The sequence below is a fragment of the Mirounga leonina genome, unplaced genomic scaffold (assembly GCF_011800145.1).
Source record: "Mirounga leonina isolate KUSES-001 unplaced genomic scaffold, KU_Mleo_1.0 Mir_92, whole genome shotgun sequence".
NCBI lineage: Eukaryota > Metazoa > Chordata > Mammalia > Carnivora > Phocidae > Mirounga > Mirounga leonina.
In genome coordinates this window covers 4,573,111-4,587,097 of record NW_023270852.1, presented here as the reverse complement: position 1 = coordinate 4,587,097, position 13,987 = coordinate 4,573,111, and the positions used below count along the sequence as shown (strand labels likewise).

Below are 13,987 nucleotides of genomic sequence, written 5' to 3'. Positions count from 1 at the left end.
ACTTCGATGTGTGTCCTGCTCCCCTCTGGACCCGGGACTGCCTCGGGGGCACCTTACTACTAACAGTGGCTACCATTTATTGACCTGCTGGGGGTTGGGGGCCATGCTGAGACTTTCCACGCACTTCCTCCTTTCCTCACAGGGTTAAGTGGAATTTGCCTCGTGTCCAGCTAAGAAAACAGACTCCAAGATTACAAAGGACAGGCTACTTGTAGGGTGGGGCTCCGGATCTTGTAATTAGATAACTTTGGCAGTAGTGCCTCTGCTCTGTTTTCTGGTTGCTTCACACCCTGTGAACCCCAGCTGGCGGGGGGGCACGGTCCTGTCCACAGAGGACTCTCCATTTCTCCAATACCAAGCAAACGCCTCCCACAAGAAAGCCCAGCAAGTGGCGAAACAAGTGGATAAATGAAGGAAAAATGTATGTTTTAAGTTTCTTGGAGAAGTTCCATATTAAATTTAGTTTGTTTAGTTTCTTGTATCCTTACGTCGTAACTAGATTTCATTTTTCATGGTTCTGTATTGAATTTGGATTGTGGAAGTAGCCTTCCACTTACATTAAGGTTCTTGGGATGGGTAATACATGTGGATAACCTGAACAAGCAATAATACCTTTCTAAATTGGGGGCTGCCACTCGTGATTTGAATGGTGTTTGGAGGTCACTTATGTGGTAACAGGGCAGTTTTCAAAGTATGGCCTGGGGACCCCCAGGGAGTTCATCAGTAGCCTTTCAAGGGACTGAGAAGGCCAGAGCTATTTTCACTACGACCCCGAGACATTATTTGGCTTGTGCAAGCTGCTGATATGCACGCCAATAGTTCAAAAGCAGAAGGGTGAAACCGGTGAAGCTTTAGCTTAATCGGGCGGGTGTGTGCACACATTTTAAAAAAAGAGAGAGAGAGAACGAGTTACACCAAGAATGTCCTTTATAAATTTTATGACATCTTGGACCTAGAGTACACATTGCAGATGAGTGCGTTGAGCCTGCCTGCTTGCCACCTCAAGGAAAGCAACTGACACTATTTATGACCAAAGAGAAAATTCCAGCTTTCTAGTAAAAATAAGAATTTTGGAAAACTCGTATCCACCACCGTGAACTTGACAGCTTCCCAATACTTAACAGACCTTTCTGGTGAGATCCACAGCCATATTAACAAGTGATTTTTTTTTGTTGTTGTTATTATGTAAGATAAACCAGTGGGTTTTCATGTAAAAGAGCTTGAAAAGTTCATTGATACAGTTTCAGATTCCACACTGCAGCTAATTTTTTTAAAAAGATTTTTATTTATTTGAGAGAGAGAGAGAGCATGAGCTGGGGGAGAGGCAGAGGGAGAGAGAAAGACACACACAGACTCTCCACTGAGCAGGGAGCCCGATGGGGGACTCGATCCCAGGACCCTGAGATCATGACCTGAGCCCAAGGTAGATGCTTAACCAAATGACCCACCCAGGCGCCCCTACACTGCAGCTAATTTTTAAGAAACTATCACTTGTTAAGTTTTGGTGTAGTATCAGAGAAAAATGACCACAGTTATCTGAAGAGCCTATTAAAACATACTTCCCTTTTCTAGCTCCAGATTTGTGTTAGGCGGGATTTTCTTCGTGTTACTTCAACCAAAACAATGCATCAGGACAAACAGTTAGAAGCATGTTTGAGAATCCAGGTATTTTCCATGAAGGCACATATTAAATGTATTTCCAACCAGTGAAAGAGTACAACCCTCCCAATTTTTCTTCTGTTTTTGAAAGTATAGGTATGTCTAATTTAAAAAAAGATAAGATGTAATGAGTTTTTTTAAGTAGGTAATAAATATTTTTAAAATGCTCTCAGTTTAAATTTCCAGTACAGAAAGTATAGATAGATATAACCTGCAGAAACAAAAGCTCTTTGAGGTCCTCAGTAGATTTTAAGAGCAGAAAGGGGTCCTGAGATCAAAAAGTTTGAGAGTCACTGTTGTGAAGGATATAAAAAGAGGCTGTTCTACTCAAGTTAATTATAATTAATCAGAAAGGGTAAGATAGGATGAAAGGAAACCATTGTCAGTATTTTCAAATAAAACGGTATTGGTTTTTAATGATAATAAGATTTCTTATAATTAGCATGTTATTTGGATATAAAGTGGAATGGGAAGTCCTTAGAAAGTTGTTCTTGTTTTTGCTTCCAAAATTTCCCATTTTGCTTGGGATGATCTTAATAAATGCTTTCGGTGACGGGACCCTTTGGTCGTGGATCCCCAAGTAATGAGGTCTAGATTGCAGATGTGTAGAGTGTGGTTGCTAGTGTGAAATGTCCAAATGTAGAAACAGTTGCCCTGAGATTAGATATATATTTATTAACATTTGAAGGATTAAATTTGAGCACTTCTATGAATGTGGTGGAAGACTTCACTCCTTCAGTATAATTGTGAGCGGTACTTAGCCTTTATAAAGACATTCAGTCGCAACAATGTTAGATGAGGAAAGCCATTTGAATTAGGTTTACAGTTTGCTGCAATTTGACATCTCATTGGCTTTCTCTAATGCCTCAGTGAGAATAAATTATACTTAGAATATCTATCCTTGGATATCAGGAACGGGTGTTTCTTAAGTAGGTTCAACACTCCCTTTGAAATGTTTTATTTACCAGCAATTTGCTTGGCAGATTTCCTTGGTTTTGTGTGAATTCAGCAAATTTCAGCAGAGATCCTACACCCGATCTTTATTCTCCCCCTGCCCTTTTTTCCTCTGTCTCAAAGTTCCTGAAGTCTCTAGGTTGTCAAAATCAGGCTGACTCTTGATTTGCTCCTAGGATTGCTCCTAAAACTGTTTTCCGAAGAGCAGCCATGTGCAGCCTGGGCTCAGTCGGGCTAGACAAGGTCAGGAGTTTGCTGTGGAGGATGTACTGAGTGCTACCCCACGTGAGTGCCTACACCTCAAGGTGAAGGGCATGGTGGCACCAAGTCGCAGTCACTCCGCTCTTCTCAGGCTGGAGGATCCGAATGGCACCCGGAGCCTCAGGCCCCAACACGGAAATGACTGGCAGAGGCAAGGAAGCCAGTGTGGGTACCCCCTGCCCTGTTAGCCTTATCCTCTCTCATGCCTTAATGGTGGGGGACACCCAGAGGCCCCTGTGGATGGCTATGTATCTGGTGAGATCTTTTTTTATAAGAGCCTTATTGAGGTATAATTTAGAAACCATAAAATTTGCTCCTTAACATTCAGTGATTTTTAGAAAAATTTACGGAGTTGTATAACCATCACTATAATCAAATTTTAGACTATTTCTGTCATTCCAAAAAGATCCCCTGTGCCTATTTGCAGGCGATCCCTGTTCTCACTCCCAGCCCCAGACAACTACTAATCTGCTTTCTGTCTGTACAGATTTGCCTTTTCTGAACATTTTATGTGAGTAGAATCTTTTGGGGTGTGGTCATTGGCACCTGGCTTCTTCCCTTACATTGTTTTTGAGGGGCATTTATGTTACAGCATGCCACTAGTTAGCTCTTTTCTATTGCCTAGGACTAGCCGGTCGTATGGACATACCACGTTTTGCTTATCCATTCACTGTTGATAGACTTGTGGATTGTTTCCACTTTAGGCTTTGACCCAATAATGCTGCTCTGAAGTCTTTGTGTACAAGTCTTTGTGGGGACGTATGGTTTCATTTGCAGCATTTTTCTTGGCATTTTTCCATAGGAGTAGAATAGCTGGGTCACGTGGTAACTCCACGTTTAACTTAAGAGACTGCCAAGCTGTTTTCCTAAGTGGTTTCTACCATTTTACCTTCCTGCTGGCGAGACCTTAAGGGTCACTCACCACCTCCTTCGACCACTGTGGCTGCCAGTATTAGGGGAGGGAGAAATGACAGTGAGCGTGGTAGGTAAGGGGCTGGCTAGCGGGAGCACCAAGATACAAGGGACAGGTGAGGCCCATTCGGGGGAGTTCAGGTGCTTTCAGCGATCTTGAGGTGCTTTGGCAGCTGGGTCTTCGCTTGTATGGAAAGCATGGGTGGGTGGGAAAATTTGGAAAGACAAAGAATCAGGGTTTGGTTGTGTCAGCAGTAGGGAACAGTCAGTGGTTTTAACAATTTTTGAGCCAAGAGAGTATTTGGATTCTTCTTACTCTTACAGCGATTTTATTTACATTTTGCCTTCTCTATTATTATTCCTTATCTTTTTCTTTTCATGACTGTCTCCTATTTATTTCCTTTCTCTTCTTTCCTGCCTACTTTTCATTCACTCTTGTGCATTTAATGCTACCATATTTAATTACAAAGAGGGGAAAAAGGATTTTGCGGGAATGAGAGGGAAGGGGCTTCTCTCTCTTTCAGTAGTTGAACTTGACTTAATGAGTCTTTTTTGAACATAAGCACATACTTGTTATTATTTAATCCTTGTGAGCCACATGTGATTATTCCCACTTTACACATGAAGAAATCGAGTCACAGAGAGGCAGAGTGACTTCCGCAAAGTCAGACAGCTAATCAGTGCCGGGTGGGCTGGACTCCAGAATCCATGCCTTTTCCATGAAATCTGTGCATGGCCTCTGCATGGGGCACAGCTCTGTCCCCAGCCCCTCCCCTGACCTGAAGTCTGTGATGGTAATGAAGGGGAAGCAGACCGGTTTCTCTCTGAAGTCCGGTCACCACGGGATGCCCTGGTGCGTATTTACGTGGGGGCTATGGTGAACAGACTGTTGCTACCAGCAGGTTCAGGTCGGATCCTGAGACTATTAGAAAGATCCACACAATGCTGTTAGCTACCTTTGGGGTGGGGTTAGAGGAGTGGCATCGTGTTTACGTTACGATTACAAAGGCAACATCATAGTATTCTAGACAGTCTTGGAAATATATAATTTGTAATTGATTCCTAAATGCACCACGAATATAACCACAAATGTAATACATGTTTATGTAGTTTGAACCAAGGAATGCATTAAGTCTGGTTTCCTGCTTTTCTTCCTTATCCAACACCCCTTCATGCAGCCATATGCCATTACATCGCTAATTACCATTTTTAATGACTATGTGATGTCCTATTTACTGGGTAAATTCTCATTTAGCCATTTTTATTTTATTAAATATTGATAATAGTACTTTACATATGTGTATGTGTGCACATGTTTGTGTGGTGTGTAAATAACCAAGCTGCTTTTCTAAGGTGGTCAGGCACTGAGTACGGCAGGCATCTTCATCAGGCTGGTGTGGCATAATTTAAAACAACTTTCTCTTGTCACTTTGCTTTTTGAATCCCTCTTCATCTGTCTTTCTCCTCAAAGACTTTAATCCTTCCTCATTCTCCATAGAAACTATTAATAAGGTTGAATGTACTGTTCTCCCTCAATCCTAAGACATATACGTGTTCCTATCTCAGCAGTTCTAGAAATAGGATGCGTCTTAGAGCGGACACCGTAAGTGCCTTGCCTGCCCCTCCAGAGATGGGTTTTCATCGCCTACCCTTGGGGACCCGAGCCAGAGTTGAAGGCATCTCATCAGCGCCCCCCACCCCGCCCCCGTCACCTTAGTTGAGTTGTTTGTACTAGTAGTACTACAGATGACTAGTGCACATTTTAGCTTAAATTTGAATCCCTACCTAAAACGGCCCAGAAAAATTACAGTTTGAATCCAGCATTGAAGTTATGATCGAGGAGGAGTGTGGGACCAGATCTGTGATAAATGAGGCAAACACTTGCGCTGGCAGAAAACCAGACTTCTTTTCTTCCATTATAAAACAGTGATCAATTAGGTGCTACGTAGGCCCTAAGAACAGAAGAGGTCCACCTGCAAACAGACAAAGTCGTGCTCCATTTCAGCACTGAGACTCATGCAGATGGGTTGCTGCTGTTAGGGCAGACGAAGCAGCTAATTTAAGATAAAATGCCAACTGAAATTGACCATAGAATTCCCAAAGATAGACAAGGTGTGGGTGTGATTCCTTCATGAATCCTGAAAGACAGAAACCCTAGTCCCACTTGAAGCTGACTTTCTAAAGAAGTTCCATTTCCAGCCACACGTGGTTTACTGAAGGAAATAAACAGAATTAATGGGTTTAACCAAATAAGAAACATAGTGAAACTAATATTTTTGAAGGGGCCTCAAAATTCTATTCTCTGTCCTACGAGGGTGTTCAAAAGTGTCAAGTTTGGGGACACTGGTTCAAAGAAAGCCACGTGTTACTTATAACCTTATAGCCAAAATTGATTTAGAAGAATAATTAGTAGGAGGAAGGCTTAGTCTTAAACTTTGATTGGAATAATAAGCAATATGAAAATGAAATTGTATGGATATGGATCATGTGGTTAACGAAAAATTTTATACACATTTATATAATGTTTCTTTTTTCTCTCAAGTTATGATTACATTAGTGTTATTTTAGAAGCCAGGATTTTTGATGTTACCCTGTGGTCGTTCATAATGTTTTGCTTTTTAAAATTCTTGGAAGTATGATCATTCAGTCTAAACAATAAACAATAAATAAATTTATAGTTGTTCAATTTTCTTAATCTATTTTTCTAGGGAAAGAAAAAGAAAGGCTAGTTTTACTAACCGGAGCAGGTGTGAGAAGATTTTAGAAAACAGAGAGAGGGAGACCGGGTTATCTGGAAAGAGGGCAGCCTTTAGAAGATGCTTTTATCTTGGTAGGAATGAAATCACATTTGTCGGACAAAATGACAGGCACTATAAATAAAACAACTGGGCTTTATGTAAGGAGACACTGGGTGCACATGGAAGCTGCCCAAATGGCCCCCTCCGGAGTGGCAACCTGTGTCTAATTGGATTCGCATGATTTTGATTGGACTTGTAGACTTGAGTCTATCATTTGGAACCAAACCGGCCTGTTGCTATTCATGGAAAAGGAAGTTAGCAAAATGGAATGATTTGCTCCCCACGTGTCTTAAACTGCTATCAGCAAGGAAAAGGGCCTTTCAATTCAACGAGTCTTCCGTGTCTTTGTACTTTGGTCTCATCTTAAAATAGCATTAAGTCCTGAAATTACAAGACCGGTATCGAGCGGTGGCATGATGTAGGTGGAAGGAAGGTTAGCAAGTAAAACCACTATGTTCAGAGGTATTTATAAGGTTAATACATAATAAATGTTCTGGGTAGACTGTGGTTATATGATCATCTCCACCAGTGGTCTGTTTTTTTTTTTTAAGCCATCTCTTATAGGCAGGTTCTGATACTTCAGGTTGGGGGACAGGCGAGTCCGTAAACCTGCACATGCATCCATTTTGGTTTGATTTCATAAGAAAAATAATCTGAAGCTTGTTAGCATTTGCTGCTGTGACTGCTGTCTGTTATTGTTTCCTTCCTGTTTTCCCAGCCCTGCATCCTAAACTTCTTTGTAAGTCTCCCCCAGGGAGCAGGGATCCCATCTGTAGCTTTTGTTTATCCAGCAGTGCAGTGTATACGGCAGATTTTTAAGAGTTCTTTTAAAAAATCTGTTGGCTGAAAAGTCATTTTGTTTCATTCAGTTCACCTAGAGAAATTGCTGTCTATCAGGGGCCAGGATACACCTGCCAGGTAGCCAGCTCGGACATCATGTGCCGACAGAGGAAGCACCTGATAATTTATTGAGTGATACTTCTGAAGGAATGTACTGAAGCCAGGGAGGACACCTTGAGAGATTCACACCAAACCTTTTCCAGGCTATCTCTGGAGTTCATTAGGTTCTTACAGAAATGGTTTCATCATTTGCATTAGTAATAAACATACATACCACTAGTGAGTCACTCAGTCAAAATTCAGTGAACTCTACTTCGATCCTAGAGAGCTGGAGCAAGAAAAACAGACCCGAGTAAGAGGCACAGCTTAGGGTCTGGTAGGGGATGGCAGACACACAGGCGGGTAAGTGACAGCACTGTGGGATAGGAGCTGTGACGGAAAGGTGGGAGCACAGAGGTAGAAGGAACCCTTTTGTCCTGAGAACATTCCAGAAGGCCTTACAAAGACCTGGCATTTGAGCGGAATCTTGAAAGAATTTGATCAGTGGAAGGAGAGTGGGAAGGAGTTCAGGGGAAGTGGACGTATGTTCAGACACAAGGAATCCTACTGGGAGGCATTGGAAGGTCCCCATGGCCGCTGGGCCTTCTAGAACTTGGAGAATGGTGAGGGTTGAGGTGGCCATCACTGTATTTAAAAGACTTTCCGAATCCACCTGAAGACATAAGGCAGAACAGGACAGCCTAGAAAGTGGGAGCAGAAGCTCACTCTGCTTTTCCCCTAATCCCTTAACCTCAGTCACAGTATGGATGCTTGCTTTTTTTTTTAACTTGAACGCTTGCACATATCTAGGCAGAATGTGAATTGGAAGTTCGCTTAACCTCTTGGGAGAATCCGTCTGACAGATGTTCCTCTAATGCTTTCTGTCCTGGGTCATTTGGCTCAGTGGTTGCTAACAAAGCCAAGGTCAGGGCTCCATCTTTTCCTGGGTGGAGCTGTTTAACTCCACTCCCGCCATGGTTACAGGCTGAGATGCTAAGCCACTGTTCTTGCTAATCCGAGGTCCAGGGGCAAGCAAACACATGATGATGCATTTGCACTTCCCAGTACTTGCCCTTTGATGGCGGCATGATTAGCTCCTCTGTAACCATACCTCAAGAAAAGCCCGAGAAGGAAAGAACCAAGGTAGCACTATCTGGGTGGTTCTTATTTCCAGACCCAGGTTTGCAAGGAATAAGTGGACTATCTAGACATAGTCATAAAGCCCTCAGGGGTCTTGGTCAATTGTCTAAAATTAGATCTAGGCCCTTGGTGGTATATGAGGTCCTTCCTCCCTGTGCAGGTGGAGATCCACAAAGTACATCCTACCCACCCACCCCATTTTAATTTTCTTTTTACCTTACAAGAGCAATATAAGCTTATTACAAATAGTCCAAGGAGATCAAAAGACCATAGAAGAAAAACTGAGATTTACCTGTGTATCCTTCTGGACTTTTTACATGTATCTACAAACATTATACATCATTTGATTTCACTAAAAAGAATTATGCTCTGATGTGAAAATGTTGGGATTTGGAGGGAACGGTCAAGAAAGAATTCTTGAGATGTCTTGGATGTAAATAGGGTGGGGTTTTTTTTTTTTTTTAAGATTTTATTTATTTGAGAGAGAGAGAGGGTGCGGGCACCCACGTGTGTGTGCAGGTGCTCAGGCAGGGGAGGGGCAGAGGGAGCGGGACAGAGAGAATCTTAAGCAGACTCCTGGCTGAGCATGGACCTGACTCGGGGCTCGATCCCACAACCCTGAGATCCTGACCTGAGCTAAAATCGAGAGTCAGACACCCAACTGACTGAGCCACCCAGGTGCTCCAAATAGGGTGGTTTTATTGAAGCACGGGGACAGGACCTGTGGGCAGAAAGAGTTGCATTGAGGTTATGATGGACGGCCGATTATATACTTTCAACTTGGGAGGGGGTGAGGGATAGTGAAAGTCTCTAAGAATTTTGGAAGGTTTCCAGGACCTTGAGGGGCTAGCTGTTGTTAGGAAATGGCCATTTATTACTGTCTAATAAAACCGTAGTCATGTGACCCTCCAGATACGTATCAATGGGCCATATGCTTGGAGGATGATTGCTAACATACATCTTGGGGGGAGAGGGAAGGTAGAGATAAAGGAAGTTTCCAAAGGAATTTTTACATGTTATAAAGTAGATTTACAGGATCCTGGAAGTCGGACGAATGTTAGGCTAAGATTGCCTTTTGCTCTTAGCCAACTATTAACATCGAGGCGGTAAAGTTTCTAGAGGAAGATCACTCTGCCTGTCTCAAGGACTTGTCAGTGGGCTGTGAGTTGTAGGGAAATTTAATTTTATTCTTTTGCCTTTGTTCTCCACATCATGCTGCATGTATTATTTGGCATCTTCATTTTTCTCTTAAAATATCTTGAGCAGAAAATGTCTTCTTACAGTGATGAGATTTGAGAGTAAGCCCCAATTTTTGTTACTCTTTTTGGTAAACATGACTTGTTAGTTAGAGGTGCCAGGTTTAGCGAATAAAAATACAGGCCACCCAGTTACATTTGAATTTCAGGTAAACAACGTACACTATTTTAGTGCACATAGGCCCCGTGCAATCTTTGGGACACACAGATAATAAAAAAGTTTGTTGTTTATCTAAAAATCAAATGTAACTGGGTGGCCTGTATTTTGTTTGGCAACTCTACACTTGTTAATTGATCTGTTGTCATTCTCTATAGGACTTTTCTCGCACAGAACCTCCAAACCAGAAAAAGGTCCTGTTTCCGATTTGGAAAGGGTGGTGTCTGGCGGCCGGTGTTCATACACCTGATGAATGTGACGTGTGCAGGGCTAGCTCAGCGGGGAGCCCAGGACTCATTAACTGCCTCCATTGGAAAGAACTGCCCCTGCAGCAGCTGCTTTGTCCGTGGGGCTGAGTGAGACCTTGTCTCTTTCATCCCAGCTACTGTGTGAAGTCACCAGTGCTCTTACCTGAAGTTGTGTGGGTGATATCAATTGAATTTTTTAAAAAATGAATGCTGGTATTTGTAGGAATTTGCAATGCAAACAGCCAGCCTTTCAAGCAGTGCATATTGTAATTAAAGCAAGCTTTTAAGATTCTTTGAAGTACTAAATGTTTATGAAATTCAAATAGGGGTGCCAATCTGCACAATAAAGGGTCTCTTGGTGGTGTTTTTTTAAAATCTTCTATTTTGCAGATGTAAATATATGCCATAATTAGTGGAAAGTAACTTGAAGAGCGAGGCTGAGTTTATTCCTATTATTCTTATTTAAAACAGCTGTGGCAGGAGCCCTACAGCTGCTGTCCCGTTGTGCTGGGCAAGGGCACAATGGTCCCAAGGGCACAATGGTCCGAAGTGAACGTATTCAAAGACTTGCTTCATCGCTCGCCCCCCGGTGCAGGTTGCCTTGCTGGGGAGTTGTTGCATGGTCATCCCAGCGAAATTCCCCCACCCCAGTCTTCTGATGCCAAGTGGGGAGGCTGGCTTCAGGGGTCTGGGCCAGGGGGGCAGATGCATGCAAATGAGTGCTCATGCCCCCCACCCCCGGTGCCCAGCACTGCCTCCCGGGCTACGCCTGCCCGCCCGCCTGCCGGCTTACTGCCCAGTGCAGAGCGATTGTCCTTTGGCGTCTGTGGGAGCAGCTGCAGGCCCACGTGGTGCCCTGCCTGGCCGAGCCTGGCCATGTGGCAGGCCTGGACGGCCGCCCACAACAGGGCCTAGCTCCCAGTGCTGCCTGCCAAGGAGCCAGATGCTGCCATTGGAAAAAATTGCTTCACAATTTGAAATCTTGGTCCTTTGATCATAGCTCAGAGAGGATGAAGAGGAGAGGTTCAAAGTGGTGGTTTGAAAAGGCCCGCGTCTCCTTGCCTCCATCAGTGCCTATTAGACTGTCTCTTGTCAGGGACGGTCCTCTTGATGTTTTCATTTCTGCATCCAAGCCATTCCCACCCAGCCTCTTCCAAGCCCTCGGGGTGGAAGGGAGGCCTGCGTGGGAAGGGGGTGTCCAGCTGCTTCCTCCTTCCCTGACCCACTGCCCCTGCCTTCTCCCCTGCCTGTGGGCTTATCTGCTGACTCTCCGAGCCAGCAGGCTTTCTCCGTCTGAAGCCCGTGGCACAGTCCTCAGCCCGCGCCGCTCCTGCGGGAACCGTACCCTCGGCTTCTTGGGTTGGCAGCCGTAGTGCTCCCGGCCGGGGCCGGGGCCCGGGCCTTCAGCCACCGCCAGGAGCCCGGTTTCCAGGCCCTGGGGCTCTGCACAGACGACCCCGGGGCCCCGCCCTCCCCTCTGAGGACTCTGCATCCTGCTTAACAGGGCTCGGCCTCATTTTTCCTCACCCGTAAAATGGGAAGGATCATTTCTTTGAAGTATACTGCTTTTTTATTTCAAATTCTAGGAACATAAAATTAAACAGTGGAACAGACATGTGAATAAATGGGCTCACAGAATGAGAAGTAATAGAGCAGAAACGAATCCAGAGTCCCCTCCGCTGCATTTGAGGAGTGTGAGACAAGGAGGGTTGAGGGAAGGTTTCATTTGAGGAGTGTGAGACAAGGAGGGTTGAGGGAAGGTTTCAGGAAAATTTGATGTTGCCGTTTTTTGTTGTTCTTGGTTCTTCGCTGTCTGATGCAGTCCGCTTTCTCTGCCTGGCACTGGGACCCGCTTCTACTTTGACCTTGTGTCGATTTCCAGGACTTGCCCGCAAGTAGACCCTGAAGTCTTTAATTGATTCAGCACACTTGTATTAACGATTGCCTTCTTTTTTATTTCCAGGAAGAATTCTGTAACCTCTCTAATCATCTTTTTGTGGGAAAGATGGTAATTTTGTGCTTGTTTGAGCAATTATACACAAGACATAAGACTGATCATAAACTCACAGGTCAGAAAAAGTGCTGATTTTTGCTCTTTGGAAAAAGCCATCGTTGTAGCTGTCCGCACACCTGATCCTTGTGGACCGAGGCTCACACGGGCTCTGTGGGGACTGTTTTCGTTTATTGATTATGAACCACCATTTTTATGGGGTCACATATCTGTCGATGGCTGTATCTGTCCTGGGATGTGTTTTAAATCACCCAGTTACTAGGAGCGGTCGTCAGTGTTGTTCACAGCTACCACTGTGTCTCCTCTGCATGATCTCTTCCCATTACCCGGGCGGCTTCACGAAGCAGGTCTTCTCTGTGGGTAAAGAGACTCCAGGAAGTCTCTGCTGTCCATGCGGTTGGTCAGAGGGCTGGGAGACAATAAGGACAGACGAAAAGTCAGAATTCACAAGTATCTGGACTAGCTGGAAGGGAAGTCTGAAAGCAGGGTGGGGTTTAATCAAGAGAAATGTAGAACTTGAATCTGGGGAAGCAGACGGGGCCCGAAGAACCTTGTCGGTGAGAAGGGGAAGAGGACAGGTAAGAGTAAGGGGGAAATGAACGAAAATTGCAGAATTGTCCAACAGAGGTGTTCTGGGGTCTGTGTGATTCCAGAAGGCAGAGCTCTAGATGCAAATTACAGGGAAGCCAGTTGCAACTTGAGGGGTGTGGCGGCAGAGTCCCATCCAAGACCTTAGCCACGGGATCTGTGAATATGTCATATTGCACAGAAAGGAGAATCAAGGTTGCTTATCAGCAGCTAGGGAGAGTATCTTGGATCATCTGAGTGGGCCCAGAGTAATCACCAGGTTCCTTAAAAGCAGAAGAGGGGGGCCTGGGAGAGATGACAGTGGGCAGCCAGAGAAGGACCCAGCCTTCTGTTACAGGCTTTGAAAATGCGGGGAGGGGCCCAGAGACAAGGAATGTGGGTGACCTCCAGACTCTGGAGGAAGCAAGGAAAGCACCCCCCACCCCTAGAGCTTCCGGAGAGGCCCGCAGCACTGCCAGGACCCTGACCTTAACCTGGGGAGACCAGTGTCGAAGTCTGCCCTGCACAAGTGTAAGATCATCAATTTGTGTTGTTTTAAGCCACTTAATTTGTGGCCATTTGTTAAAGCAGCCAATAGAAAACTTATACAACAGGAGAAAGAGCTTAACAAGTCTGCCCAGCACATAGTAGTTTCTTAAATCAGTGGTTTTCCTATATCTAAAGATACTTAGCCCGAAGGCAGCACAGTTCAGTATACTGTAGAAAGGATTCCTGCATTTGGTAGTAGGAGAAAGAGTTGGCATCTAAACCCAGTTCATTTTTGGGTCTCTATTCTAAGGCAGAATGGGCCAAGACTCCTTAGAGGGGCCTGTTTGGACTTCCCTCCCCAGCCACATTTGCGTGTGTGTGTGCACGTGCGTGTGTTTAACACTTCAGAGCCTGGCCCATAACCATTTTAGGCGTTCTTGTCCCCAAAGGAAAGGATAGAATATGGTTTGAATTTGGGATTTGTTGGGAAGATAAGTTTGCTGGGACTCGCTGTCTCTTGGATTTTTATATTAATTTGCTTTTAGAAACTATCCCATGGTCAGATAAAAGCTGATGAGGCAGAAATAGTTTGTATCTCTGATACCAGCACATTCTTTCTTATTTTCTTGCCTTCAGAACTGTATGAAATAGGTTTG

The 13,987-nt window shown here is 44.4% G+C and overlaps 1 protein-coding gene across 11 annotated transcripts in view; it reads left to right on the top strand.

Moving 5' to 3' along the window:
- The window catches only part of TEAD1 (TEA domain transcription factor 1), a 261,961-nt gene that overhangs the window by 223,683 nt on the left and 24,291 nt on the right, over positions 1-13,987 (top strand). The window lies entirely within an intron of this gene.